Below are 25903 nucleotides of genomic sequence, written 5' to 3' on the forward strand. Positions count from 1 at the left end.
AGGAACCAGCTTTTAGTTTTATTGATCTTTGCTATTGTTTTCTTTGTTTCTATTTCATTCATTTCTGCTCTGATCTCTATGATTTCTTTCCTTCTACTAATTTTGGGTGTTTTTTTGTTCTTCTTTCTCTAGTTCCTTTTGGTGTAAGGTTAGATGGTTTATTTGAGAATTTTCTTGTTTCTTGAGGTAGGATTGTATTGCTATAAACTTCCCTCTTAGAACTGCTTTTGCTGCATCCCATAGGTTTTGGATCATCGTGTTTTCATTGTCATTTATCTGTAGGTATTTTCTGATTTACTCTTTGATTTCCTCAGTGATCTCTTGGTTATTTAATTATGTATTGTTTAGCCTCTATGTGTTTGTGTTTTTTACTGTAATTTATTGTAAACATAGTGTACAGTTTTTACTGTAATTTATTTGTAAACTCATAGTGTTGTGGTCGAAAAAGATGCTTGATGTGATTTCGGTTTTCTTAAGTTTTCCAAGGCTTGATTTGTGACCCAAGATGTGATCTATCCTGGAGAATGTTCTGTGTGCACTTGAGAAGAAAGTGTAATCTGCTGTTTTCGAGTGGAATGTCCTATAAATATCAATTAAATCTATTTGGTCTGTTGTGTCATTTAAAGCTTTCATTTCCTTATTAATTTTCTGTCTGGATGATCTGTCCATTGGTGTAAGTGAGGTATTAAAGCCCCCACTACGATTGTGTTACTGTCGATCTCCTCTTTTATAGCTGTTAGCATTTGCCTTATTATTCAGGTGCTCCACTGTTGGGTGCATATATATTTATAATTGTTATATCTTCTTCTTGGATTGATCCCTTGATCATTATGTAGTGTCCTTCCTTGTCTCTTGTAACATCCTTTACTTTAAAGTCTGTTTTATCTGATATGAGTATTGCTACTCCAGCTTTCTTTTGATTTCTTTTTGCATGGAATATCTTTTTCCATCCCCTCAGTTTCAGTCTGTATGTGTTCCTAGGTCTGAAGTGGGTCTCTTGTAGAGAGCATATAGATGGGTCTTGTTTTTGTATCCATTCAGCAAGCCTGTGTCTTTTGGTTGGAGCATTTAATCCATTCACATTTAAGGTAATTATAGATATGTATGTTCCTATTACCATTTTCTTAATTGTTTTGGGTTTGTATTTAAAAGTCCTTTTCTTCTCTTGTGTTTCCCACTTAGAGAAGTTCCTTTAGCATTTGTTGTAGAGCTGGTTTGGTGGTGCTGAATTCTCTTAGCTTTTGCTTGTCTGTAAAGCTTTTGATTTCTCTGTTGAATCTTAATGAGATCCTTGCCGGGTAGAGTAATCTTGGTTGTAGGCTATTCCCTTTCATCACTTTAAATATATCATGCTACTCCCTTCTGTCTTGTAGAGTTTCTGCTGAGAAATCAGCTGTTAACCTTATGGGAGTTCCCTTATATGTTGTTGTTTTTCCCTTGTTGCTTTCAATAATTTTTCTTTGTCTTTAATTTTTGTCAATTTGATTACTATGTGTCTTGGTGTGTTTCTCATTGGGTTTATCCTGCCTGGGACTCTCTGCACTTCCTGGACTTGGGTGGCTATTTCCTTTCCCATGTTAGGGAAATTTTTGACTATAATCTCTTCAAATATTTTCTTGGGTCCTTTCTCTCTCTCTTCTCCTTCTGGGACCCCTATAATGTGAATGTTGATGTGTTTAATGTCCCAGAGGTCTGTTAGGCTGTCTTTGTTTCTTTTCATTCTTTTTTCTTTATTCTTTTCTGCAGCAGTGATTTCCAGCATTCTGTCTTCCAGGTTACTTATACATTCTTCTGCCTCAGTTATTCTGCTATGATTACTTCTAGTGTATTTTTCATTTCAGTTATTGTATTGTTCATCTCTGTTTGTTTGTTCTTTAATTCTTCTAGGTCTTTGTTAAACATTTCTTGCATCTTCTTAATCATTGCCTCCATTGTTTTTTCGAGGTCCTGGATCATCTTCACTATCATTATTCTGAATTCTTTTTCTGGAAGGTTGCCTATCTCCACTTCATTTAGTTGTTCTTCTGGGGTTTTATCTTGTTCCTTCATCTGGTACATAGTCCTCTGCCTTTTCATTTTGTCTATGTTTCTGTGAATGTGGTTTTCATTCCACTGGCTGCTGGATTGTAGTTCTTCTTGCTTCTGCTGTCTGCCCTCTTAATTGGCTAATTTCTGAGGTTGGGGCGTGAAGGCAGGAGATGACGAAGTTTAGTTTTCTAAGAATTGTCACTGAGCTTTTAACATTTTATAACTAAATTTATAAGAAGTAGCTTCTACAACATTATTGAGCCTTTGAGCTGACTCTCTTAACATAAATAACTAAACTAGTCTTAAGTATTCTAACTGAGTTTTGAGGCATTTTCTCTTCATTTAGTTTATTATCCCAGATCACAAAGTTAAGAACCATTAAAAAATAAATTAAACTAGGATCTCCTGCCCATCAGATAGCTTTTAAAATTCTACTTGAAAGAGAGATTTCCCAGTTAAAATTGATGTTGGGGACTTCCCTGGTGGCGCAGTGGTTGAGAGTTTTCCTGCCGATGCAGGGGACACGGATTCGTGCCCCGGTCTGGGAAGATCCCACCTACTGCGGAGTGGCTGGGCCCATGAGCCGTGGCCGCTGAGCCTGCGCGTCCGGAGCCTGTGCTCCACAACGGGAGAGGCCACAGCAGTGAGAGGCCCACGTCCTGCAAAAAAAAAAAAAAAAAAAAAAAATTGATGTTGGCATTGGAGTAACTATTTCTATTCCATGTCAGCTGAAGGAATTTGGGACACATACATAGTCTAGATCTGAGTCACCAATATTGACACCTCAAAACATTATAACATATTGTTAAACTAAAAAATCAAAGAAAGAATTTTGTCCTAAACACTCAACAAAAATTAACTTGTAGGGTACATACAACTCCTTTTCCCTTTTGCCATCCTTGCCCCACATGGGCCAGATATTTGCAGAGCCTTATTTAATTCTTGTGACATCTCTCTGAGGTCATGTTATCCACATGTGGCAGATGGGGAAACTGAGGCTGAGCATGTTTAAGTAGCCTCGTGGAGATCATTGATCAGACCTAGAGTTTCTCAACACAGAGTCCAGGATTACTTGTGTCAGAGTCATGAGGGGTTCCAAAATGCAAATTTGGGGGTCTCACCAAACCTTCTAAATTTTGGGGAATGGGACACATAAATTTTCATTTTTTAACTACCTCCCTAAGTTGACCAAACTTAGGTCACTACCTCTATAGCATAGATATTCCTTGACATGTGTGAATTCTGCTTGTGGACAAGAACTGCATTGCTTAAGTGGATCCATCGGGAGAGGGTGTGGAGAAAAGGGAACCTTCCTTCACTGCTGGTGGGAATGTTGGAAATTATTGAGAGAACGGGAGCAGTATGGTTTATCCTGAGAATTCAGACCTCAAAGGGCATTGATATTTTTTGCCTTTGGTAATCTTTTAGAGTGTGAATTACTTAAGTTCCCTGTTAATTTCTTACTTACTTTTGACTAATGACAGCTCTTTTGGTTATCAGGGCCCTAGTCCCTTACATTTGTATTTTCATTAAGGGATTTATTACTATGTATTAGTCCAAATCCAGTAAGAAAGCAGAAACCACCCCAGGCCTTTGAACAGAAAGCATTCAACACAGGGAACTGGTTACAATGACAAAGGCCAGAAAAGTCAAATGGGGGCAGGGAGGCAAGAGAAAGATTAGGGGCAGCAGGAGGATTAGCAACAGGAGGTCCAGCCGTTTCTGGGGGGACAACCGAGGGAAGTAGTGTTAGCAGAATCCAGAAGCTGGGGCCATGTGGCAGGTTCTAGGAGCATCTGGGTGGGGGAGGACTTCTGAGGGCTCTAGTCAGCAAGGAGACACTGGCCGCAGCTTCCTCCCTTCTCCTGTTCCTCAGGGTCCATGGGAGCCTCCCATTGGCCAAAGTCACCAGAAGGCTGGTTGGTAAAGGAGGCTGGGAAGTTGAAATACGCAGCAGGTGGGGGAAATGTAGGGGATGGAGGCAAGTGGTGGATGTGCCATTCCTCCTCAGGGAGGAAGATGGTCCACTATCTCCCTCTCCTCCACCCATGCGATGGACCTGACTAACCGAACGGGTCCTGGATGGTACCTGTTGGGCCGTAATTACCGGGGCAGGGCCCCTGCTCCTTCCCTTCTCTCTTGCCTCTCAGGCCCTTCCACGTCCAGCACACAAGCTCCCAGCTCCCAGGCCCACGTAGGGTCCCCCTCATGACCTCATGCCATCAGAGCCAGGCTGACCCTAATTTCTAGCTTCAGAGAAAGATGTGAGGGATCCACCCATCACTCCATGGTGGGCAAGATAATTCTTACTCCTTGCTGGGAACCCATGGATATGTTAGGTCACGTGGTGTGAGATATTAAGGGTACAGGTGGAATTAAGGGTGCTAATCAGCTGACCTTAGAATAGAGAGAATCCTGGATTATCCAGGTGGACCCCATGGCTTCATGAGGGTCCTTAAAAGTGGAAGAGGGAGACAGAGAAAGAGAGCCCAGTGAGCAATGCGACTGCGGAGCTCAATACGTGATAGGGGTGGCCATCCAGATCAATTGCGAAAAGAACCCTACTAGTTGATCAATCTTATATGAGTAAGGTTGATCTTACTTATATAATCTTTTTTTTTTTTTTTGTACGTGGGCCTCTCACTGTTGTGGCCTCTCCCGTTGCGGAGCACAGGCTCTGGACGCGCAGGCTCAGCGGCCATGGCTCACGGGCCCAGCCGCTCCGCGGCATGTGGGATCTTCCCGGACCGGGGCACGAACCCATGTCCCCTGCAATGGCAGGCGGACTCTCAACCACTGCGCCACCAGGGAAGCCCTTACTTATATAATCTTATCAATCTTTTTATCAGAAGAAGCTAGGCATCCTATGCCAATCATACTCAAAAACAAATTTCAAATATATTAAAGATATAAACATAAGTCATCTTAAAAATACAAAATTTGGGGATAATATTTTTATAGTTTGGAGGAAGAAGGAGTATCTGCTTGAGTGGAACTGGAAACTCAATATTATGTAATAACCTGTAAGGGAAAAGAATCTGAAAGAGAATATATATATAACTGAACTGCTGTGCTGTACACCTGAAACTTACACAATATTGTAAAGCAACTATACTTCAATAAAAAGATTTAAAAAAAAGCTAGAAACTCAAACACATGAAGAAAAGATGGATGGTCTTGGCCACCTAGAAATGTCAAGTCTCTGAACGTGCAAAGATACCACAAAACAAATCAAAACACATGTGATAAACCGGAAGAACACAGGGCAGCTTGTGTGACAAAAGCTTCCCTTCTTCACAAACGGCTCCCACAAATAGATGAGAAGGCAGCCTGACAGAGGAGGGTCGGAAGAAATTAGCTTTTGGGTGAGTTACCGACGAAGAAACACAAACAGCCGGTGTAGGAGCTGTTGCCTCAGTTGTGACCTGCCAGGTTCTTGAGGTTTTGTTTGTTTGTTTGAACGGTCGCTGAAAATAATCAATAAACAATCAATAATAAGAATAGAAAAGAGTTTTATTTGAGCCAAACTGAGGACTAGCCCGGAAGCCCACTTCCCAGATGGCTCTGAGAAACTGCTTTGGAGAAGCAGGGTTTTCAGCACAGTTTTATATCTTGTCAGGACAAAGAACATGAAACAAGTCAGGGATCTGTTTCTTCAAGGTTCAAAAGAAAAATAAAAAAGAACAGACCAGCACGTACACAGCAAGTTAGAATGGCCTTAGCACCTGGGAAGGCAGTCTTATCATTAAAGGAGGACCAGCATTGGTGTCCCAAGAAGAGGGGCATTTAATCTTTATTTTTAACATGGACATTCTTTACTTCTGGTCAGTGAGCTCTTTTCTTTAATAATTAAAGCAGATGTTCAATGTATATTTGATAGACCACAAACAGGCCATTTTAGTTAGCATCAAATTCAAGGGAACTCATGTATAAGCCACAATGACTTCCCTATATTCAATATGTGAACATTTCCTATATCAGAACCCATGGTTGGCAATGTTTACTTTCATTTCTTCTTTAGCCCCAAAGTTATATTTGAGTGTTTTATATTTTCTAAGTGGTTAGATTTATTTTGACTGTCTTCTTGTCCTTTCTAGTTTTCTTGAGCAATGGTAAGAAAGCATGTTCTTTTTTTTTAAATTTTATATATTTTTTTATACAGCAGGTTCTTATTAGTTATCCATTTTATACATTAGTGTATATATGTTGATCCCAATCTCCAAATTCATCACGCCACCCCCCCTAAGAAAGCATGTTCTGAATCATCGCTGTCTTAGGGAGACCATATGTTTATCAGCTAATGAAATTTTTATTAAATGTTCCATTAGCACCCTAAAAGTGTGTCCTCTGGTTTCGGGTGTAAAAATTTTATACATAGTTATTAAATATTATATCAAGGTTGCTAGTCATGTTATTCAAATTCTTAAACCTCATTTTTATTATTTAATCCGTTTCTGAGAAGTGTGTTTCTAATTCTCCCAATTTCTCATTGAATTTACATATCTTTCACTGTAAGCATTTTGATGCTTTATTCTGTGCCCCCGGATACATGACTTTTGTGTTTTCTCAGTGAATTATCTCTGTAATCAATATAAAATTTCTCCTTTGTCCTATTTAAGAAGGGTCAGCTTTGACATCTCATGTTAGCATTGCTACACCTGCTTTTTCTTGACGTTTTCCTCATGTGTCTCATCTCTTCCTTTATTTAGTAACGTTTCCTGTGTCATTTGGTTATGATGTGTTTCGTGTAAACAGCATGAACTTGTATTTAAACTGTCAGAGGGTGCCTTTTAATGGGGGAATTTAAACTATTAAGATGACGAATATGTCTCAAGTTATTCCAGTGACCATATTGTTAAGTCTTCTGTTTAAAATTTGAAGGGAAAGCACTAGTCGATGGAAATAAGATGTAAAACTTCTAAATTACTAAAGGAAAGAAAGAGAAGGATTTCCACCAATCAAGGCAGCATGAGGAGAGACAGAAATCTACAAGGAGGGCGGTCTATTAAACAAAACCGACAGCTACCTTCTTAGGAACTTCAGCATGCTTTCCCATCTCTCCAGTCACCCTGGAAAGATGTCCTATGAACGATTTGGAATTTTTTCTTTTATTAACATTAATTTAGAAGTCCTTTCTTCAATTTGTGTTAAAGGTAATGATTGCATTCACTTAACTAAAAATTTCCTGGCTCTGCCTAAAATTACAAGGCACCATGTGCAGCTGAGGAATTGCTTATAGCAACCCACTGTTGTGAGGTTGCACCCTTCACACCTCCAGCATAATAGATTTTTATATATATTTGTGTGTTTTTATGTAGTTTTATTTTTTTAATTGAAGTGTAGTTGATTTACAAAGTTGTGTTAGTTTCAGGTGTACAGAAAATGATTGAGATATATATATGTATATTCAGTTATATGTATATATATATATATATATATATATATTCTTTTTCAGATTCTTTTCCATTATGGGTTATTACAGGATATTGACTATATTTCCTTGTGCTATACAGTAGGTCCTTATTGATCATCTGTTTTATATACAGTAGTGTGTATCTGTTAATCCCAAACTCCTAATTTATCCCTCCTCACCCCCTTTCCCTTTGGAAACCATAGGTTTGTTTTCTAGCTCTGTGAGTCTGTTTCCATTCTGTAAATAAGTTCATTTGTATCATTTTTTTGGTTCCACATATATAAGTGATATCATATGGTATTTGTCTTCCTCTGTCTGACTTACTTCACTAGTATGATAATCTCTATGTCCATCCATGTTGCTGCAAATGACATTATTTCATTCTTTTTTGAAATAGTAATAGTAGTATTCCACTGTGTGTGTGTGTGTGTATCTTCTTTATCGATTCTAGGTTTTTATATTTATCTCACAATTTCCTAGGAGATGTCAGTAAAATCTCTGGGTGATGGGGCATATTTCAAAATTGGTCCTCTGTCTGTGACCATTTTAATCTAATATCTGGTGATTCTTTGTTGCTTATTAGGTTTTCATTACATATCCAGATTAATCTGGTGTGAGCTATCTCAGGAACTGTAAAAGTCACTGCTCCATTTCCTCAGAGGAAACCCCACCCTGCAGGGGAAGATGCACCACCAATAGGAGGGCTTCCCTTCCAGGTGCCGGGCAGGGACCGAATCACAGCCCCGCTGAGGGCTCCAGGGTGTCCTGCTGCTGCTGACCCCTCTTGGATCTTAGCTGGTCCAACACACATACACAGAAAAAGCTGGCAGAATAGAGAGAGCAAACACCCACTTTAGCTAAAGTGACAAGGTTCTCTGATGAAAACGGTCTCAAAATGTGTATTTTTCTGAAGCGTTATACTTCCATTAAAAAGTTAAGAAAAACTGGATTGAAGAATGAGGCTTAGTCCTGAAGGGAGTTGGGACCTCCCTCAACCTGAAGACCTAATTGATGGAGCCATGTTGCATGCGATGAATCTTTTTTTTTTTTAATCTATTTTTAAAATTTATTTTTGGCTGCATTGGGTCTTTGTTGCTGCACGTGGGCTTTCTCTAGTTGTGGCGAGCGGGGGTTACTCTTTGTTGTGGTGCGTGGGTGCACGGGCTTCAGGAGTTGTGGCACGTGGGCTCAGTAGTTGTGGCGCACGGACTTAGTTGCTCCGTGGCATGTGGGATCTTCCCAGACCAGGGCTCAAACCCGTGTCCCCTGCATTGGCAGGTGGGTTCTTAACCACTGCGCCACGAGGGAAGCCCCGAGGAGGTCTCTTGAGGTCTGGTGAGCTGCACCATTTCTCTGGTGTAGAATAAAGTTCTTAATATCTTTTTTTTTTGAGCGGAAGACATGGGCCCATTGAGAATTTGATAAAAGCTGTGGCCCCTTTCACTAGAAACGTGTGTTGGCACATAATTTTGCATATAGTCTTTCTTAAACCCACAGGTCCGTGGGCCCCAGATCAATAACTCCTGATAGAATACGCATGGCTAATGTGTGCTGAGATTCGTCCTATGATGAAGTTCCATGCCCTGCTTTTGGCCTTTTGGGGCATAAATTGGACACAACCTGAAGAGTGGCAAAGGCTGTGAAGTGACGGTCGCCCCTGTGCCCAGGAGCAAGGCCCTGTCTCCTCTATAGTGCAGCTTTCTTCAGAGATGGCTGAAGTGGGTCACATCTGAGGTCTATTTTATCACCAACGCTTCCACGGGGTCTCTATCCCCATCACCACATAGAAGCTGGTCTTGTCAAATTTACCAGCAAACTCAGTCTTTCCAAAACTGATGACATTTTTATTCATCTTTCACGACAGCTTAGCAGCGTCTGATCCAGCTGGTCGCTCCTTCCTTGAAATCGGTTTCATCCTTGACTTCTGGTAGGTTTTCTCCTACTTCTCTGGCTTCTTCTCCTCAGTCTCCTTTGCTGGCTCCTTCTCAGTTGCCAGCATGATAAACGCTGGTGTGTCCTACAGCGTCTTCCTGAGGTCTTACTTCTTCTCTGTCTGTATTTATTCTCTAGATAGTTTCATCTAGTTCTGTTGCCTTAAAATTCTCCTGAATGCTGGTGATTCCAGGCCTGAACACTACTCTGAGTTCTGACATATATATCCAACCACTTACTTGAATTCCCCACTTGGTGAAAACCTTCTCAGAATTGATACCTGCGGGGACTTCCCTGGTGGCACAGTGGTTAAGAATCCGCCTGCCAATGCAGGGGACACGGGTTTGAGCCCTGGCCCGGGAAGATCCCACATGCCACGGAGCAACTAAGTCCATGAGCCACAACTACTGAGCCTGCGCTCTAGAGCCCACGAGCCACAACTACTGAGCCCATGTGCCACAGCTCCTGAAGCCCGTGCACCCAGAGCCCACGCTCTGCAACAAGAGAAGCGACCGCAATGAGAAGCCCGCGCACTGCAACGAAGAGTAGCCCTCAGTCACCAGAACTAGAGAAAGCCCGCACAAAGCAACGAAGACCCAACACAGCCAAAAATAAAAATAAATAAATTTATTTTTAAAAATTGATATGTGCAAGTGAAGTTCATGATTGCAATAAGGTGCCATTTTTCTGAGATGGGCGGGACTGGAGGGAACCCGTTTGGGGTTCCAGTGGGGAGGTGACCAGTTATCAACATTTACACAACACCCTTAACTTTTATTCTTTCCCCTTATTTTAACCACCGGTCAGAGTTCCGCCTCCGAACATATCACTATTGCATTGGAATTCTCCGTTCTTGTTACTCTAGACCAAGCCGCCTTCCCCTCTCACCTGGAGTAACGCAGTGCCTTCCTCCCTGCTTCCTTTCACTCCCCCAACCATTCTTCCACGGGCCACCCCAGTGACTCTTCTTAGACATAAATCAGATCGTGTTACGTCATTTACATTCTCAAACGTATCAGGGGCTTTTTGTTGTTAGGATGAAATAAACGCTCTTCACCACGGTCTCTGCAGCCTCTATCACCTGCCTGTCTCATACTCTCAAATGCTGTGCTATGTTGGAGCCAGGCTCAGGGGTCTCTTTCTAACTCTTAATTGAAGAATTAGGGCCAAGGGAAGGATTCCAGAGGAAATATGATACAAATAAATTCATTTCCACGTGTATGTTACCTTTTCCCTCCAATCACATTACAAACTCCTGTGAGCAGAGGCTCAGTTTTATGCTTTCTTTCTCCATGATCCCCACTTCTCCCTCCCACCTGCTCCCTTTGTCTTTACGTAGGATGTCATCTTTTTTTATATGTGTATATATAATATTTATTTCTGTATCTATCACATTTTTTATCCACTCATCCATCAGTCAGGACTTAAGTTGTTACCATATCTTGACTATTGTAAATAATGCTGCAATGAACATGGAGGTGCATGTATCTTCTGGAATTAGTGTTTTTATTTTCTTTGGATAAATACCCAGAAGTAGGGTTGCTGGTTCATGCGGTAGTCCTATTTTTAATTTTTTGAGGAAGCTCCATATTGTTTTCCATAGCGGCTGCACCAGTTTACATTCCCACCAGCAGTGCACAAGGGTTCCCTTTGCCGCACATCCTCACCAACACTTGTTTCTTGTCCTTTCAAAAACAGCCATTATAACAGGTGTGAGGTGACGCCTCACTGTGGCTCTGATTTGCATTTCCCTGTTGGTCATCTGCAGTCTTTGGAAAAATGCCTACTCAGACCCTCTGCCCATTTTTAAAAATTGGGCTGTTTGGTATTTTGCTATTGAGTTGTAGGAGTTCTTTATATATTTTGGATATTAACCCTTCTCAGATATATGATTATTTTCTCCCATTCAGTCAGTTGCCTTTTCCTTTTGTTGTTGGTTTCCTTTGCTGTGCAGAAACATTTTATTTTGATGTAGTCCCACTTGTTTTTTTTTTTTTTTAACATCTTTATTGGGGTATAATTGCTTTACAATGGTGTGTTAGTTTCTGCTTTATAACAAAGTGAATCAGTCATACATAAACATATGTTCCCATATGTCTTCCCTCTTGCGTCTCCCTCCCTCCCACCCTCCCTATCCCACCCCTCTAGGCTGTCACAAAGCACCGAGCCAATATCCCTGTGCCATGCGGCTGCTTCCCACTAGCTATCTACTTTACTACGTTTGTTAGTGTGTATATGTCCATGACTCTCTCTCGCCCTGTCACAGCTCACCCTTCCCCTTACCCATAACCTCAAGTCCATTCTCTAGGAGGTCTGCGTCTTTATTCCTGCCTTACCCCTAGGTTCTTCATGACATTTTTTTTCTTAAATTCCATATTTATGTGTTAGCATACGGTATTTGTCTTTTTCTTTCCGACTTACTTCACTCTGTATGACAGACTCTAGGTCTATCCACCTCATTACAAATAGCTCAATTTCGTTTCTTTTTATGGCTGAGTAATATTCCATTGTATATATGGGCCACATCTTCTTTATCCATTCATCCGATGATGGGCACCCAGGTTGTTTCCATCTCCGGGCTATTGTAAATAGAGCTGCAATGAACATTTTGGTACATGACTCTTTTTGAATTTTGGTTTTCTCAGGGTATATGCCCAGTAGTGGGATTGCTGGGTCATATGGTAGTTCTATTTGTAGTTTTTTTTTTTTTTTTTTTAACATCTTTATTGGGGTATAATTACTTTACAATGGTGTGTTAGTTTCTGCTTTATAACAAAGTGAATCAGTTATACATATACATATGTTCCCATATCTCTTCCCTCTTGCGTCTCCCTCCCTCCCACCCTCCCTATCCCACCCCTCCAGGCTGTCACAGAGCACCGAGCCAATATCCCTGTGCCATGTGGCTGCTTCCCACTAGCTATCTACCTTACTACGTTTGTTAGTGTGTATATGTCCATGACTCTCTCTCGCCCCGTCACAGCTCACCCTTCCCCCTCCCCATAACCTCAAGTCCGTTCTCTAGGAGGTCTGCGTCTTTATTCCTGCCTTACCCCTAGGTTCTTCATGACATTTTTTTTTTCTTAAATTCCATATATATGTGTTAGCATACGGTATTTGTCTTTTTCTTTCTGACTTACTTCACTGTGTATGACAGACTCTAGGTCTATCCACCTCATTACAAATAGCTCAATTTCGTTTCTTTTTATGGCTGAGTAATATTCCATTGTATATATGTGCCACATCTTCTTTATCCATTCATCCGATGATGGGCACTTAGGTTGTTTCCATCTCCGGGCTATTGTAAATAGAGCTGCGATGAACATTTTGGTACATGACTCTTTTTGAATTTTGGTTTTCTCAGGGTATCTGCCCAGTAGTGGGATTGCTGGGTCATATGGTAGTTCTATTTGTAGTTTTTTAAGGAACCTCCATACTGTTCTCCATAGTGGCTGAACCAATTCACATTCCCACCAGCAGTGCAAGAGGGTTCCCTTTTCTCCACACCCTCTCTAGCATTTATTGTTTCTAGATTTATTGATGATGGCCATTCTGACTGGTGTGAGATGATATCTCATTGTAGTTTTGATTTGCATTTCTCTAATGATTAATGATGTTGAGCATTCTTTCATGTGTTTGTTGGCAGTCTGTATATCTTCTTTGGAGAAATGTCTATTTAGGTGTTCTGCCCATTTTTGGATTGGGTTGTTTGTTTTTTTGTTGTTGAGCTGCATGAGCTGCTTGTAAATTTTGGAGATTAATCCTTTGTCAGTTGCTTCATTTGCAAATATTTTCTCCCATTCTGAGGGTTGTCTTTTGGTCTTGTTTATGGTTTCCTTTGCTGTGCAAAAGCTTTGAAGTTTCATTAGGTCCCATTTGTTTATTTTTGTTTTTATTTCCATTACTCTAGGGGGTGGGTCAGAAAGAATCTTGCTGTGATTTATGTCATAGAGTGTTCTGCCTATGTTTTCCTCTAAGAGTTTGATAGTTTCTGGCCTTACATTTAGGTCTTTAATCCATTTTGAACTTATTTTTGTGTATGGTGTTAGGGAGTGATCTAATCTCATACTTTTACATGTACCTGTCCAGTTTTCCCAGCACCACTTATTGAAGAGGCTGTCCTTTCTCCACTGTACATTCCTGCCACCTTTATCAAAGATAAGGTGTCCATATGTGCGTGGGTTTATCTCTGGGCTTTCTATCCTGTTCCATTGATCTATCTTTCTGTTTTTGTGCCAGTACCATACCATCTTGATAACTGTAGCTTTGTAGTATAGTCTGAAGTCAGGGAGCCTGATTCCTCCAGTTCCTTTTTTCGTTCTCAAGATTGCTTTGGCTATTCGGGGTCTTTTGTGTTTCCATACAAATTGTGAAATTTTTTGTTCTAGTTCTGTGAAAAATGCCAGTGGTAGTTTGATAGGGATTGCATTGAATCTATAGATTGCTTTGGGTAGTAGAGTCATTTTCACAATGTTGATTCTTCCAATCCAAGAACATGGTATATCTCTCCATCTATTTGTATCATCTTTAATTTCTTTCATCAGTGTCTTATAATTTTCTGCCTACAGGTCTTTTGTCTCCTTCGGTAGGTTTATTCCTAGATATTTTATTCTTTTTGTTGCAATGGTAAATGGGAGTGTTTTCTTGATTTACTTTCAGATTTTTCATCATTCGTATATAGGAATGCCAGAGATTTCTGTGCATTAATTTTGTATCCTGCCACTTTACCAAATTCATTGATTAGCTCTAGTAGTTTTCTGGTAGCATCTTTAGGATTCTCTATGTATAGGATCATGTCATCTGCAAACACTGACAGCTTTACTTCTTCTTTTCTGATTTGGATTCCTTTTATTTCCTTTTCTTCTCTGATTGCTGTGGCTAAAACTTCCAAAACTATGTTGAATAAGAGTGGTGAGAGTGGGCAACCTTGTCTTGTTCCTGATCTTAGTGGAAATGCTTTCAGTTTTTCACCATTGAGGATGATGTTTGCTGTGGGCTTGTCATATATGGCCTTTATTATGTTGAGGAAAGTTCCCTCTATGCCTACTTTCTGCAGGGTTTTTATCATAAATGGGTGTTGAATTTTGTCAAAAGCTTTCTCTGCATCTATTGAGATTATCATATGGTTTTTCTCCTTCAATTCGTTAATATGGTTTATCACATTGATAGATTTGCGTATATTGAAGAATCCTTGCATTCCTGGAATAAACCCCACTTGATCATGGTGTATGATCCTTTTAATGGGCTGTTGGATTCTGTTTGCTAGTGTTTTGTTGAGGATTTTTGCATCTATGTTCATCAGTGATATTGGCCTGTAGTTTTCTTTCTTTGTGACATCCTTGTCTGGTTTTGGTATCAAGGTGATGGTGGCCTCGTAGAAGGAGTTTGGGAGTGTTCCTCCCTCTGCTATATTTTTGAAGAGTTTGAGAAGGATAGGTGTTAGCTCTTGTCTAAATGTTTAATAGAATTCACCTGTGAAGCCGTCTGGTCCTGGGCTTTTGTTTGTTGAAAGATTTTTAATCACAGTTCCAATTTCAGTGCTTGTGATTGGTCTGTTCATATTTTCTATTTCTTCCTGATTCAGTCTTGGCAGGTTGTGCATTTCTAAGAATTTGTCCATTTCTTCCAGGTTGTCCATTTTATTGGCATAGAGTTGCTTGTAGTAATCTCTCATGATCTCTTTTGTTTCTGCAGTGTCAGTTGCTACCTCTCCTTTTTCATTTCTAATTCTATTGATTTGAGTCTTCTCCCATTTTTTCTTGATGAGTCTGGCTAGTGGTTTATCTATTTTGTTTATCTTCTCAAAGAACCAGCTTTTAGTTTTATTGATCTTTGCTATTGTTTCCTTCATTTCTTTTTCATTTATTTCTGATCTGATTTTTATGATTTCTTTCCTTCTGCTAGCTTTGGGGGTTTTTTCTTCTTTCTCTAATTGCTTGAGGTGCAAGTTTAGGTTGTTTATTCGAGATGTTTCCTGCTTCTTAAGGTGGGCTTGTATTGCTATAAACTTCCCCCTTAGAACTGCTTTTGCTGCATCCCATAGGTTTTGGGTCGTCGTGTCTCCATTGTCATTTGTTTCTAGATATTTTTTGATTTCCTCTTTGATTTCTTCAGTGATCTCTTGGTTATTAAGTAGTGTATTGTTTAGCCTCCATGTGTTTGTATTTTTTACAGATCTTTTCCTGTAATTGATATCTAGTCTCATGGCATTGTGGTCAGAAAAGATACTTGATACAATTTCAATTTTCTTAAATTTACCAAGGCTTGATTTGTGACCCAAGATATGATCTATCCTGGAGAATGTTCCATGAGCACTTGAGAAAAATGTGTATTCTGTTGTTTCTGGATGGAATGTCCTATAAATATCAATTAAGTCCATCTTGTTTAATGTATCATTTAAAGCTTGTGTTTCCTAATTTATTTTCATTTTGGATGATCTGTCCATGGGTGAAAGTGGGGTGTTTAAGTCCCCTACTATGAATGTGTTACTGTCGATTTCCGCTTTTATGGCTGTTAGTATTTGCCTTATGTATTGAGGTGCTCCTATATTGGGTGCATAAATATTTACAATTGTTATATCTTCTTTGGGATCGATCCCTTGATCATGATGTAGTGTCCTTCTTTGTCTCTTTTAATAGTCCTTATTTTAAAGTCTATTTTGTCTGATATGTCCAGCTTTCTTTTGGTTTCCATTTGCATGGAATATCTTTTTCCATCCCCTTACTTTCAGTCTGTATGTGTCTCTAGGTCTGAAGTGGGTCTCTTGTAGACAGCATATATAAGGGTCTTGTTTTTGTATCCATTCAGCTAATCTATGTCTTTTGGTGGGAGCATTTAGTCCATTTACATTTAAGGTAATTATCGATATGTATGTTCCTATTCCCATTTTCTAAATTGTTTTGGGGTTGTTATTATAGGTCTTTTCCTTCTCTTGTGTTTCTTGCCTAGAGAAGATCCTTTAGCATTTGTTGTAAAGCTGGTTTGGTGGTGCTGAACTCTCTCAGCTTTTGCTTGTCTGTAAAGGTTTTAATTTCTCCATCAAATCTGAATGAGATCCTTGCTGGGTAGAGTAGTCTTGGCTGCAGGTTCTTCTCCTTCATCACTTTAAATATGTCCTGCCAGTCCCTTCTGGCTTGTAGAGTTTCTGCTGAGAGATCAGCTGTTAACCTTATGGGGATTCCCTTGTGTGTTATTTGTTGTTTTTCCCTTGCTGCTTTTAATATGCTTTCTTTGTATTTAATTTTTGACAGTTTGATTAATATGTGTCTTGGCGTATTTCTCCTTGTATTTATCCTGTATGGGACTCTCTGTGCTTCCTGGACTTGATTAACTATTTCCTTTCCCATATTAGGGAAGTTTTCAACTATAATCTCTTCAAATATTTTCTCAGTCCCTTTCTTTTTCTCTTCTTCTTCTGGAACCCCTATAATTCGAATGTTGGTGCGTTTAATGTTGTCCCAGAGGTCCCTGAGACTCTCCTCAGTTCTTTTCATTCTTTTTTCTGTATTCTGCTCTGCAGTAGTTATTTCCACTATTTTATCTTCCAGGTCACTTATCCGTTCTTCTGCCTCAGTTATTCTGCTATTGATCCCATCTAGAGTACTTTTAATTTCATTTATTGTGTTGTTCATCGTTGCTTGTTTCATCTTTATTTCTTCTAGGTCCTTGTTAACTGTTTCTTGCATTTTGTCCATTCTATTTCCAAGATTTCAGATCACCCTTACTATCATTATTCTGAATTCTTTTTCAGGTAGACTGGCTATTTCCTCTTCATTTGTTAGGTCTGGTGCATTTTTATCTTGCCCCTTTATCTGCTGTGTGTTTTTCTGTCTTCTCATTTTGCTTATCTTACTGTGTTTGGGGTCTCCTTTTTGCAGACTGCAGGTTCGTAGTTCCCGCTGTTTTTGATGTCTGTCTCCAGTGGCTAAGGTTGGTTCAGTGGGTTGTGTAGGCTTCCTGGTGGAGGGGACTAGTGCCTGTGTTGTGGTGGATGAGGCTGGATCTTGTCTCTCTAGTGGGCAGGTTCACGTCTGGTGGTGTGTTTTGGGGTGTCTGTGGCCTTATTATGATTTTAGGCAGCCTCTCTGCTAATGGGTGGGGTTGTGTTCCTGTTTTGCTAGTTGTTTGGCATAGGGTGTCCAGCACTGTGGCTTGCTGGTCGTTGAGTGAAGCTGGGTGCTGGTGTTAAGATGGAGGTCTCTGGGAGATTTTCGCCGTTTGATATTATGTGGAGCTGGGAGGTCTCTTGTTGACCAGTGTCCTGAAGTTGGCTCTCCTACCTCAGAGGCAGAGCCCTGACTCCTGGCTGGAGCACCAAGAGCCTTTCACCCACATGCCTCAGAATAAAAGGGAGAAAAAGTAGAGGGAATTAGTAGAAGTATGAGGAAAGAAAGAAGGAAAGGAGGGAAGGAAGGAAGGAAGGAAGAAAGAAAGAAGCAAAGAAGGAAAGAAGGCAAGAATGAAAGAAAGGAGGGAGGGAGGGAGGGAGGAAGGAAGGAAGGAGGGAAAGAAGGAAAAAAGACAGAAAGAAAGAAGATACAGTAAAAATAAAGTATAATAAAGTTACTGAATTAAAAAATTCTTATTTAGGAAAAAAAAAAAGGACGGATAGAACCCTAGGACAAATGGTGGAAACAAGACTATACAGACAAGATCTCACACAGAAGCATACACATACACATTCACAAAAAGAGGAATAGGGAAAAAAATCACAGATCTTGCTCCTAAAGTCCACTTCCTTAATTTGGGATGGTTCGTCGTCTATTCAGGTATCCCACAGATGCAGGGTATATCAAGTTGATTGTGGAGCTTTAATCCGCTGCTTCTGAGGCTGCTGGGAGAGATTTCCCTTTCTCTTCTTTGTTCTCACAGCTCCCAGGGGCTCAGCTTTGGATTGGGCCCCGCCTCTGCGTGTAGGTCGCTGGAGGGCGTCTGTTGTTTGCTCAGACAGGACGGGGTTAAAGAAGCCGCTGATTCGGGGGCTCTGGCGCACTCAGGCCGGCGGGGAGGGAGGGGCACGGCGTGCGGGGCGGGCCTGCGGCGGCAGAGGCCGGCGTGACGTTGCACCGGCGCGACGTTGCACCAGCTTGAGGTGCGCCGTGCGTTCTCCCGGGGAAGTTGTCCCTGGATCCCGGGACCCTGGCAGTGGCGGGCTGCACAGGCTCCGTGGAAGAGGGGTGTGGAGAGTGACCTGTGCTCGCACACAGGCCTCTTGGTGGCGGCAGCAGCAGCCTTAGCGTCTCCCACCCGTCTCTGGGGTCCGCGCTTTTAGCCGCGGCTCGCGCCCGTCTCTGGAGCTCCTTTAAGCAGCGCTCTCAATCCCCTCTCCTCGCGCACCAGGAAACAAAGAGGTAAGAAAAAGTCTCTTGCCTCTTCGGCAGGTGCAGACTTTTCCCCGGACTCCCTCCCGGGTAGCCGTGGTGCACTAACGCCCTGCAGGCTGTGTTCATGCCGCCAACCCCAGTCCTCTCCCTGCGCTCTGTCGGAAACCGAAACCTGAGCCTCAGAGCCTCAGCTCGCAGCCCCGCCCGCCCCGGCGGGGGAGCAGACAAGCCTCTCGGGCTGGTGAGTGCCGGTCGGCACCGATCCTCTGTGCGGGAATCTCCCCGCTTTGCCCTCCGCACCCGTTGCTGTGCACTCCTCCGCGGCTTCGAAGCTCCCCCCTCCGCCTCCCGCAGTCTCCGCCCGCGAAGGGGCTTCCTAGTGTGTGGAAAGTTTTCCTCCTTCACAGCTCCCTCCCACTGGTGCAGGTGCCGTCCCTATTCTTTTGTCTCTGTTTTTTCTTTTTTTTTCTTTTCTTTTGCCCTACCCGGGGATGTGGGGAGTTTCTTGCCTTTTGGGAGGTCTGAGGTCTTCTGCCAGCGTTCAGTAGGTGTTCTGTAGGAGTTGTTCCACGTGTAGATGTATTTCTGGTGTATCTGTGGGGAGGAGGGTGATCTCCGCGTCTTACTCTTCCGCCATCTTCAAGGTCCCCCCCACGACTTGTTTATTTTTGCTTTTGTTGCCTTTGCTTTTGGCGTCAAATCAAGAAACTCATCGTAGGATGGCATCTTGCACAATCCATTTAACACGCTGTTTTTTGAGCATCTACTACACATGGGGGCTCTGGATTAAGTACCGGGAGTTTAGTAGACGTTAGATGTCGAGATGGTTTCTCTCCGTCTAGAAATATGAGCCATTGCATGGAGAGGATGGGAGTGGAAGATATCTGCCATAAGAAATGTGCAACGCGTCAAAGCAGATTTTCAGCTCTGGTAGAATTTTGCTATTCTAATGAATTTTGAAGACTATCTCAGGCTAACTTTATTGCTTTGGATTAGTAACTGACTAAATGTTGCCTTAGTTGCTTGCAAGAGTATGATTTCCCAACGTGCTGAATTCTCTCCTACACTGTAGCTAAGAGGATCAAACTTAATGGAAAATAATGATATTCTTCACTCAAAGAGACAACAAGCAAGGTACACCCTTGCTCCTCTCCCTTCCCCCTTGATAAACATCTCCTACTTAGAGTTTTGCCTGAAGCACAGCAGAAAATAAATCAAAGCACGTTAAGGGAGAAACGATTCCTCTTTTAGCAACAGATTCTTCCCTCTTGACTTAAAGAGAACAACCACAAACGTTAGATGTGGTCAGCTGTTCTATTTGGTGTGGAGAATCTACCTGATAGCTTTGTTTCAAAGCTTTGTTTTTAAAAAAATTAAAGAGAGTCTCATCCGGTTATAACCGCAGGCTTCCTCCTAATTCAAGTGGAATTAGGAACCAGGTACCAACACTGCATACACGTTGCACGGTACAAACTTACATTGCAGAGTTCCGTGAGCAAGAGGAATCATGCCTTGTACATTTTAAGCTTTAATTACAGAAGAGCAGGCAGTTTGGTTCATCTTAGATGAGCTGGGCTATTCTGTGCTGGTTAAAAATCAGAAGGGGGTTATGGAAATGAGTAGCATGGTGTCAGTTACTTCAAAAAAATAAGTATATATATATATTTTTTTTTTTTTCCTTTTCTACTCAAATGAAAAACAGAAGCAGGGAAGAGGAAACGTAGGCATTCATGAGCTGTCTCTTGCTGTCGGGGGAGTGAAACCTGCGGTGGCAGCCGGAAGTCAGGGCCTCTTGATGGAAAGTGCCCTAAACCCGAGAACTAGAGAGGGTGGAGCTTGGGCACCTGTGGAGGGCGTCACGCCTAATGGTTGGTCTTGCTGAACCGCCGTAGGAGGAAGCAAAGCAACAGCCTATCAGAATTACGCATTGAAATAAGTGATAATTATCAAACTATATAATTTGATAATTATCAAACTGTCCTCTTGGTGAGGCATGGGGGAGCTAACTTTCCAAAAACATGGCAAAGAATGGCTTTGTCTTTTGAAAAGCTCTAGATATTTTCTTAAAAAACAATTAAACCCAACTCAGTTTTACTAATTAATTTTGGCCAGATATGGTATTCGTTTATCTTAAAACAACTCAGAGTGACTTTTGGGTGCTTTTAAATATCCCATTTCCCCTCAAAGCGCAAGGATTTGGCACCACAAAAGATGCTGAAGTGGGGCTTCCCTGGTGGCGCAGTGGTTGAGAGTCCGCCTGCCGATGCAGGGGACACGGGTTCGTGTCCCGGTCCGGGAGGATCCCACATGCCATGGAGCGGCTTGGCCCGTGAGCCGTGGCCACTGGGCCTGCGGGTCCAGAGCCTGTGTTCTGCAACGGGAGAGGCCACAACAGTGAGAGGCCCGCGTACCGAAAAAAAAAAAAAAAAAAAAGATACTGAAGTGGATTGATGGCTGTTCAACAGGGACGTTGTAAAACAGACTGTGCTGTTGCAGCATCAGAGGGGTGTGTGCAGACGCTTCCAAGGGGTGTGCTCCAAAGTGACCAAACCTCAGACACATGAACTCAAGTATCAGTCGAGCTACCTTGTGACCATACATCCCACACAGAGTCAGCCTGGAGTGAAAACTGGGTTGAACTGTGAAATTAACTTAAAGATTGGGTAGACGAGTGTCTAAATATTTCTATGTGAGCCGTATATTTAAGTCGATTTAGTTCTCTGTATTATTAAATTATTTCACGGAGTCTTTAGATCAGACAGTGCAACTGGATGGAAGGTGTTCCAATGTCCAGCCCTATTGATTTGCCCTTAGTTTATCATTCTTTCCACAATGCCCAGCAACGTATGAATGATACATCTCATAGGTAAGGCTGATCTTTAACTTGTGTTAAATTCAACTTGAACATGTATTATTGAGCACCTTCCAAGGACTGGAAGACCATGACGCTTATTTTAGGCTCTGCCACTTCTCGTTGTGGGTGATTACTTACCCTTTGTGAGCTGTCAGCCTCTGTGGAATTGGACAATGTCGTAATTATGTCCTGGCATCATTAGGATCAGTTGTTTATTAAAGTTCCTTGTCCATTTTAACAATCACGCGAGTAGGGTATCACTATTGCTATCTTTGTTACGACTGCCACCTCCTCTTTCACTCATCTAGTGATATCCCAGTATAGGCACATCCTAAATATTCAGGAAAACACCTCTTCTAGCTTTGCAAATCGTAAGATGACCCAAAAGTCACCCCAGTTCCTTCTGTGTTTCTGTTACGGAAAACACGATGAGGGTGATCTAGGTTTTAAAATAAACAAAGCACAGCTGGGCTGACACTTCCTGTGCTGTTTTCCATGCCTCTCCTCTGATTGCATGAAGGGTGCATCACCTCTATTGCTTTCTATTCCATCACAATCCCAGTATCTGGGCAGATCATCTAAGCTGGTGGAATACTCACTCCACAAGCCGAATCCTGAGGATTTGCCTTCCTTCAACACCCTTCCAGCTCAGTAACTGCAGAAAGAATACCAGGAAAGAGCACATTCTGGGGCTCACCCTGCCATCTTGTCAACCTGGGGCCTTGAGGACTGGATGCCACCACTTGCTCCTAAATTTTGGCCTGGTGGTTCACTGTCTGGCCTCCTGAGTGAGGCCTGGTCCTCAGTAGTGAGTCGGGGGGAGGGGTGTCATTTAAAGCAGACAAGGCAGGTGAACTGTCTGAGCTGGAGTCTCCCTCCTGCGTGTGCATCTGGCTGTCTTTCCCCTCCCCACGCCTCTCATCCCAGGACTCGTAGTTCTTCACCTGGTTGGGAGCCTGTAGAGCCAGCCTTCTGCACCACTGATAAAACATCCTAAGATTCTCATCAACAGACATTTTTCTCTTCCTAACTGATCACAAGGGGACTGGCTTCCCAAGTCGATTTCCAGGTTTTTTTTTTTTTTTTTAAACCTCTAACTCATGGCTGGCTGCACAGTAAAAAATAGACAAATGGGGCCTCATCAAACTGAAAAACTTCAGCATGTCAGGGCAAACAACAAACGAGTGAAAGCCGGCCTATGGGATGGGAGGAAGTAATTGCAATTCATAAATCTGATACAGGGTTAACCTGCAGAATAAATAAGGAACTTCTATAACTCAACAACAAAAAACCCAAATACTTGATTTAAAAATGGGCAAAGGGGCTTCCCTGGTGGCGCAGTGGTTGAGAGTCCGCCTGCCGATGCAGGGGACACGGGTTTGTGCCCCGGTCCGGGAAGATCCCATGTGCCACGGAGCGGCTGGGCCCGTGAGCCATGGCCGCTGAGCCTGTGCCTCTGGAGCCTGTGCTCCGCAACGGGAGAGGCCACAGCAGTGAGAGGCCCACGTACTGCAAAAAAATAATAATAATAAAATTAAAAAAAAAATGGGCAAAGGATTAGAATAGATGTTTCTCCAAAGAATACATACAGATGGCCAATAAGCACATGAAAAGATACTCCACACAGCTAACCATTAGAGAAATGAAAATCTAAACCACAGTGAGATATCACCTCACACCTGTCAGGATGGCCACTATCAAAAGTACAGAAATAACAAGTGTTGATGAGGATGTGGAGAAGTTGGAGCCTGTGCTCTGTTGGTGGGAATTTAGAATGGTGCGGTTGCTATGGAAATCAACATGGAAGCCCATAAAAAAATAAACTAAAGAGTACTGCCATATGACCCAGCAATCCCATTTCTGGGTATTCATTCAAAAGAATTGAAATCAGGATCTCACAGAGAGATTTGCACACCCATGTTATTGCAGCATTTTCACAATAATTAAGAGATGGAAGCAACCCAGATGAACATTGACAGATGAATGAATAAACAAAATGTGGTATATATGCACAAAGGAATACTATGTAGCCTTAAAAAGGAAGGAAATTCTGATACCTGTTACAACATGGAAGAACCTTGAGGACATTGTGATAAGTGAAATAAGCCAGACACAAATGGACAAATACTTGTCTGAGGCATTTAAGGTAGTCAAAATCATGGAAACAGAAAGTAGAATGGTTGCCAATGGCTGAGGGGGGAAGGAAGAGAGAAAATGAATGTTTAGTGGGTATGGTTTCTTTTTTTTTTCCCCAGGCAAATCTCTCACTTATATTTTATTTTTTTTATTTTTTCCAGGCAAATCTCTTGCTTTTATTTTATTTAATTTATTTCTTTTTTAAAAATTTTATTCGAGTATAGTTGATTTACAATGTTGTGTTAGTTTCAGGCATACAGTGAAGTGAATCAGTTATACATATATATATCTCCACTCTTTTTAAGATTCTTTTCCCATATAGGTCATTACAGAGTATTGAGTAGAGTTCCCTGTGCTATACAGTAGGTCCTTATTAGTTATCTATTTTATATGTAATAGTGTGTGTACGTCAATCCCAATCTCCCAATTTATCCCTCCCCCCGTACCCCCTAGTAACCATAGGTTTGTTTTCTACATCTGTGACTCTATTTCTGTTTTGTAAATAAGTTCATTTGTACCATTTTTTTAAGATTCCACATATAATCAATATCATATGATATTTGTCTTTCTCTGCCTGACTTACTTCACTCAGTATGACAATCTCTAGGTCCATCCATGTTGCTGCAAATGACATTATTTCATTCTTTTTTATGGCTGAGTAATATTCCACTGTATACATGTACCACATCTTCTTTATCTATTCCTCTGTCGATGGACACTTAGGTTGCTTCTATGTCCTGGCTATTGTGAATAGTGCTGCAATGAACATTGGGGTACATGTGTCTTTTTGAATTATGGTTTTCTCTGGATATGGGTGTAGAGTTTCAGTGTTGCAAGATGAAAATGTTCCAGATGTCTGTTACACAACAATGTGAATATACTTTAACACTATTGAACTGTACACTTAACAGTTGTTAAGATGGTACATTTAACATTGTGTGCTTTTTTTTACCTCAATAAAACACACGCACACACACACACAGACACATACAGACACACACACATACAGACACACACACAGCCTCTAAGTCATTGGCTCTTGCCTGCCCGCAATGTCGGAAGTCACTTGTGACATGGTTGGAAAGTTTCAATATTGGTAATGATTTAAGATGCAAATGTTTGCAGATTGCAAGCAATAAAGGAATAAATTGGTACATGTAAATGGCTGAGAACTGTGCTTGGTCCATGTTCAGTATCAACACACACGTGTGTAGTGGTCAAGCATAGCACTGATAGTTGACAGTCTTTAAAGCAGGCCCGTTCTTTTGAACACAATACCAGAAATACTCTTGGAGTGTAGACAGACAGAGATAACTCATCTTCTCAAAATCCCTCCTGTAATCTCTGATGACACTGAGCTGGGAGAGGACTTCAGATTGCTCTGCAGACCCTGGGCAGAGGCAGAGTGTATGACAGAAAAAAGAAAGGGTGGCACAGCCTTGGCAAAGCTGGCTGGTGACATTAAATTCTCTGCAGATTTCATGGCTTGCAGTGATGTTGAAGACCCTTCTATCAGACTCGGAATTTGTAAGAGACTCAAACTTCTTCCTAGAGAGAGAAAGTGATTCCTGTAGCTCCGACTAAGGCTTTGCTGGCCAGGACAGGCAAGGGCCATCCCACAAGTTTTAGTCAGGACTGACACATTGCAGGCTTTTGGGACGACAATGTGAGCTATTTCTGCAGGTTCTGAGAGCCACCTCTTAAGGCAAAAGAATACATGCCCCTCAACTAACAGAGATACAGATGTGGAAAAGTTGGGCCTTGGAAAATAGCAGAGTCTACAGACAACTGGGGGAGCTTTGCCCAGCCTTGGTTTGAAACCATTTCTAAAGCAGCCATTAAAAGATTACACAAGCTGCAATGTTCATACCCTTGGCTTTTCTTTGAGGAAATTGAGTATTTCATGATAGACTCCCCATAAGGAAAACACACACCCAGGAATGCAGAAGCTCAGGCATGTTGGAGGCTTGGTAAGGTGTGTGTGTTGATGGGGCAGGTGTGGGTATCACAGAAAATGGAGGAATAAGAGAATGCACTCCATCTGGGATCAGCGTCCATCCCCCCGGCAGGGTCCCAAGAATGCAGGGGCTGGTCCTGCCTCCTGGAAGAGAGGGACGACACAAAAGCATGGAATGGTAACAGCAAGAAGCTGCTGAAAGTGTGTGGACATGACCATCAAATACAAACCTGCATGGACCAACAATCAATGACAATTAT

This window comes from Tursiops truncatus, chromosome 9 (genome assembly GCF_011762595.2).
Source record: "Tursiops truncatus isolate mTurTru1 chromosome 9, mTurTru1.mat.Y, whole genome shotgun sequence".
Lineage (NCBI taxonomy): Eukaryota > Metazoa > Chordata > Mammalia > Artiodactyla > Delphinidae > Tursiops > Tursiops truncatus.